The sequence below is a fragment of the Pinus tabuliformis genome, chromosome 2_1 (genome assembly GCF_031772625.1).
Source record: "Pinus tabuliformis cultivar Carrire ecotype Pingquan chromosome 2_1, CPIR1, whole genome shotgun sequence".
NCBI classification, from domain to species: Eukaryota; Viridiplantae; Streptophyta; class Pinopsida; order Pinales; family Pinaceae; genus Pinus; species Pinus tabuliformis.
Window position 1 is genome coordinate 273,368,370 of NC_142299.1, and position 6,035 is coordinate 273,374,404.

Here is a 6,035-nt window from a genome sequence, read left to right on the forward strand (position 1 = left end):
TGAAGGTTGGGAGGACAAGGATAACTCTCTTAACATTCCCAGAGAAACAATCGATAAGTATCTGGTAGACTCAAATTATTTACTCATTATTTTGACAAAAAATATATTGGAGATCATGAGCAGAATACTGTGTAATGGTTATCAATCATGAATTTTCATTGAGTTATAGAGATTGTCTAGCCTAAATTGTACAAGGGGAGGCTTCTTCAACAATATGGTGAGTTTCAATCTTAGAAAGAAATGGTAAATAACTTGTAGGGAATTAGGGAATTATGGAAACATGATTCTTTGTAGGTAAGGATTTTGTTTTCAAAGGACAGAGAGACAACATCTTAGAAAAGAAAAGAGTGAAGATAGCCAAAGTAATTTTGGGCATTACAATTGTTGTAATTAAGTTAATGATGATTAGAAATAAATTCGAGAATGTTTTAAATGTATTAATGTAAGTTCCTACAAGTTTAAAAATATTTATAAGTATAGAAATAAGTGAAGAGAATGTAAGTGTACAGTGTTAGTTACCCTAGAAGGAGGGTGGGTGAATAAATTAACACCTGTCCAATAAAATTGGGTAATATTCCTAGGGTTTAATAAGTAGGTATTAGAATTAGAAGGAAAGTCTCGTTATAGTTCTCACAAAAACTTCTAGACTAGGTTTGGTAATTGTTAATTTATAATCAACTTGCATTCAGAAGTCAATTTTTTACACAAAGAAAAATAATAAAACGAATATAAATAAGTAGAATATATATATATATATATATATATATATATATATATATGAGATTCTTTTAAGAAGAATAATCTAGCAATCACTTTACAATTATTTTATAAAAATAACCAAAAAAAATTTATAAAACTCTACCGAGTGGCATAATAAAGAAGGGAAACACATTTTCTATTTTATCGTGCAAATTACTATGGTGTAAGAAGAAGAATAAGTATATTGCATCCATAAATATACATAACAATAAATTGTAAATTGTAAACTAGTCGATGATAAAATAGAGATTCCTTGAGAAAAACAATAACTTATAATGAGAAAAACAATAACTTATAATAATTTTTATGAACAATATGGTATAACAGTAATTCTATCCTAAATTACAAAAGGAAGAATCCAAGGACAAAAATAGAGTTTCCTTGAGAAAAACAATAGCTTATAATAATTTGCATGAGCAATATGGTATAATAGTAATTCTATCCTAATTTACAAAAGGAAGAATCCAAGGACAAAATTCTCGAACATCCAAGAAATTGAGTTAAAATTACATTGCATAAGATTTATTTTTAAAAGAAAAAGACCCATCTTTCGATTACAAATGAAAACCCTAGGACCAAAGGGCCACACCCAATCACATTATTGGAATTTAGAATACTCGGCCGACTGGCCATAGCTATATCATTAAAATATGCCAATAATATTAAAGCATGGTAAAATAACTCAAAAAACGTTATATTCGGCCTGGCGAGGAAGGAAGCTCGAGGTTGCAAGCTAAGTACCCTTAGATATTTTAACTCTAGTGAATATAATAATAATATCCTCGATTTTAAAAAAATAACAATAGCCAAGTAGGGTTTTGGCCTTCTTATTGAAGAGCCCTGACAAACATAAAATAATTATAAGAACCTGGGGACGAGAAGGTTGACAAATTGCTCCGAGAGACTGAACTTTTTTTAACTTAAACGAAAAACCAGCGTGGGGTTACTTCAGTGAAGAGTCGCACCTGTCAAGAGTCGCAAGAAATTTTTGGTATATTAATCACGATAGATTTTATCTATTAATAATACAAAGGTATACACAAAAAATTACCCATAAATTAGGTTCGACATGGGTTCTCCTTTTGATTAATTGTAACCACCAGGTATACGAGATGTCAGAGAAAAGAACATTAATGTTTTACCTAAGGAGAAACAAGTGGTAATTTCAATGTCGACACCCTTTCCAAACCAAGAGGCATAACCAAGTGAACCAATGACTTTGTGTAAACTTTGAAACCCTATGGCTAGGGTTCCATTGAAAGAATTGCAAGTATACCTGAATAACCAGTCATAGATAGAAGTAAACAATATAAATATATATAAATGAATTTAATTAACCCTGCATGGGCCTAGAACGAAACTTACAAGGAAATTCAGAATTCCGAGAAAGACAATAGTTTTCCATAGTCAATGCAAACCTTTTGTAATGAATCCTCTTGTTTGGCCAGAGAAATTGAAGGGAAAGAAGTTGTAGAGGACAAACCAGATGCATAAGGGCTAGACATGGCCTGTAGGAGCAGAGCTCGTTCCTGGGGCGGAGAAGAGAATGCGACCGGAACGGCGGGTTGGGGATGGGTAGTTACCCAAAAACGACCCCATGTTACCCCAACCATTGGTCTCAACACTAATTTACGAGTGTCATTTATTTTTAGACATGTTAGGGCCTCCGCGTAAGTACCAAGTGGAACTCAACAATGGAATACAGTTCCAACAATGGAATAGAACTGGATAAGGATCCATAGAGTTCTATCCATTAATGCATAAAACTACAGACCTCAGCGATGACATTAGCGTATATAAAATAAACTCCACATTATAACATGTTGTCGAATTTTAAAATGATGTCATGAAAAGAAATCTCCCACATAAACCCACAGAGTTAACCTCATTGTAATACAAATTTATAACTTTGATACGAACAAACAATTTGCCGCATAACATTATTATTCTAATGGTTCCTGGGATGTGATTGTGCGAGCTTTACAGAATTGATGTTGTAACATATTATGCTGATGGTGTTTCCCATGTTATGCGGATGGTGTATCCGCATAATATTGGTGAAGATGACATTTACCCACACTTAGGCCAACAGGCCAAAGTTCCCACTATGGAAATGTTGAATATGATGAAGGAACTACAAAAGGAAATAGTGAAACTCTGTATTGATTACGAAAGATTGGTGAAATCTAGTGAGGAACAAGAGAACATAATTAAGAACCTAACGAACAAACCCATGTCTACCTCGGAGACAACAAAATTAGGAGAAGGGAGAAGCTTCTAAACATAAAACAGTGGAGGAAGAAACAAAATGTCAAAGGAAGAAGGTTGACAGAGGAGAAGATAGTTTCTCCAAGGCTCAAAGCAGATTTGAAAATAATTTAAGAACCTAACGAACAAACCCATGTCTACCTCGGAGACAACAAAATTAGGAGGGAAGAAACAAAATGTCAAAGGAAGAAGGTTGACAGAGGAGAAGATAGTTTCTCCAAGCCTCAAAGCAGATTTGAAAATAATTCTAAAGTAGAGTTTCATGGATAATTTGGAAAAGTTTGACCTCGAACATATGATGGGGAATCAACCCATGTCTACCTCGGAGACAACAAAATTAGGAGAAGGGAGAAGCTTCTAAACATAAAACAGTGGAGGAAGAAACAAAATGTCAAAGGAAGAAGGTTGACAGAGGAGAAGATAGTTTCTCCAAGGCTCAAAGCAGATTTGAAAATAATCCTAAAGTAGAGTTTCATGGATAATTTGGAAAAGTTTGACCTCGAACATATGATGGGGAATCAGAGGATGCAACAAAAGCGTGGTTGTTGAACATAAACCAATATTTCTAGGTTTCTGATTATACAACTGAACTAAAATCTAAGTTAGGCACTTATCAATTAGAGGGAAAAAAATCCTTGTGGTGGGAAGAGGTTTGAGCTTTTCATAATTTGGATGGAAAGGAATTCAATCGGGAAGAGTTCCAAGAACTATTTAAGGAAATGTACCTCATAAAATGCTACTTTGATGATTGTGCGAAGGAATTTCATTATTTAAAGTTAGGACAAATATCCATGGATGAGATGATAACCAAATTTACACATTTACTATGTCATGTTCCTTATGTAAAAGAAGAAAAAGCAAAAATTTAGTGCTTCATAAACTTTCCTCCCCACTCAAAAAAGTGAATCGAAGATGATAATCCAAATACCATGGACAAGGTCATTCGTAAGGAAAGGATTTTCTACCAACAATTCAAATAAAGGAATGGTAACTCCAAAACCCGACTTAATAAAAAGAAAGAGTGGGCCATACAAAATAACAGAGGAAAATGTGGACAGTTCAAGCATAATGGAAAAGGGGGATAGAATCGTAGCTTCAGCAACAATAATGCTCAATCTCAAAGGTCATAAGTGCATACCTAGATTGGATCCAAATAAACTGAACCTAATAAGCAACCCAATGCGAGGGAAAGGGAGCAATTAAAATGTTGGGGCTGCGGCGAACCCCATCTTTTACGAAACTATCCATATAACTCAAAAATAGTCAAACACCTACAAAATGTTTAGGAATCCTCCATTGTCAATGATATAGCCAGAAATATTCCATGAATTAGGGCAGCGTAGGAGTGACAAGCGAAACACCAATCCATTATGGTGGAAGTAGAAGGTACAATTCTTAGCCAATCTGTTTCAATATTAATTGATCTTGGTGCTAGTTTAAGTTATATTAGCCCTTAATTTATAAAAAATTGCAAACGAGTGGTTTGAAAATATAAAAATCCATGGCTAGTACAACAAGTTATAGGAGAGAAAAGAAGAGTGACTAGCTCGGTTAAAGATTTCCTGATTCTGTTGGACGAAAAGTAAAAAAAAAAAATTTAGATGTGTTTTTGTTAGTCTCCCATGATGTCTTGATAGCGTGGATCGGTTGGAAAGTCATAAAGAACTCATTAATTTTTTGGAGAAAATAGTTACTTGTGTAACAGACAGTGGTGGAAGAAAAGTCTATAAATGACATATTCATACCAATTTTGATTCGTCAAATATCAACACTACAATTAAGGAAAGCACCTAGGAAAGGAAGTCAAATATTTTCCATTAAGTTGGAAGATCCTTCTTTGAACAAAACATAAAATTTGTTAGGAAAAATTGGAGGCGGTGAGATATTTTTAGGATGTGTTTCGAGAAGAGATTCCATGGTTTCCTCCCAAGAGGGAAATAGATCTCTCCATAAAATTGGTACCTGGAGTTGCACCATTATCAAAAGCTCCCTATCGAATGACAATAACGAACTAAAAATTCAATTATAATAGTTATTGAGTAAGGGGTATATTAGGCCTAATTTATCCCCATGGGGTGCACTTGTCCTTTTCATTAAAAATAAGGATGGAAGGTACAAAATGTGCATTTATTACTGACATTTAACAAATTAACAGTAAATAATAAATAACCTCTACTCGGAAATTAACAACAAATAATAAATAATCTCTACTCGGAATTGACGTTCATTTCTTTCAAGTCAAAGGGCCAAGCGTGATTTAAAAAATAAATCTTTGGTCTAGATATCATCAATTAATGATTAGAGAATAATATATACAGAAGACAACATCTATAAATTGTTATGGACACTATGAGTTCACAGTGTTACAATTTGGGCTCACAAACACGCTTGCCACTTTCGTGTGCCTAATAAATAGTGTGTTCAACATATTTTTAGATAAATTTGTTTTGAATTTTATTGAAAATATATCAGTGTACTAAAAATAGTGGAGGAACACAAAAAACACTTTGAAATAGTGTTTTGAACCTTGTGAGAACACCAAATTTCAAGATCAAATACAATATTTGGGCCACGTAATTTCAGAGGAAGGAATAACAGTAGATCTCGAGAAGGTGAAGGCTATCCTTAAATGGATGGGTACCAAAGGAAGTTGTTGATATAAGATCCCTTATGGGAATAACCATTATTATCATAGGTTCATTGAAGGATTCTCCAAATTGGTTCACCCTATCACTTCCCTTCAAAAAAGGGGTAAAATGTTTGTGGACACAACAGTCACAAGAGAGACTTGAAAAGTTAAAGTATATATTAACTATTTCCCTGGTACTCAGAATATAAAATTTAGAAAAATATTTTGAAGTGTGTACAGATACATGCCTAGAAGGCTTCAAATGTTTTAGAAGGCTTCAAATGTTTTCTTATGCAGGAGGGGCATGTTGTGGCTTATGAGTCATGAAAATTGAAATAGCATGAGAAACTTTATCTAGTATATGACTTGGAGTTAGCAG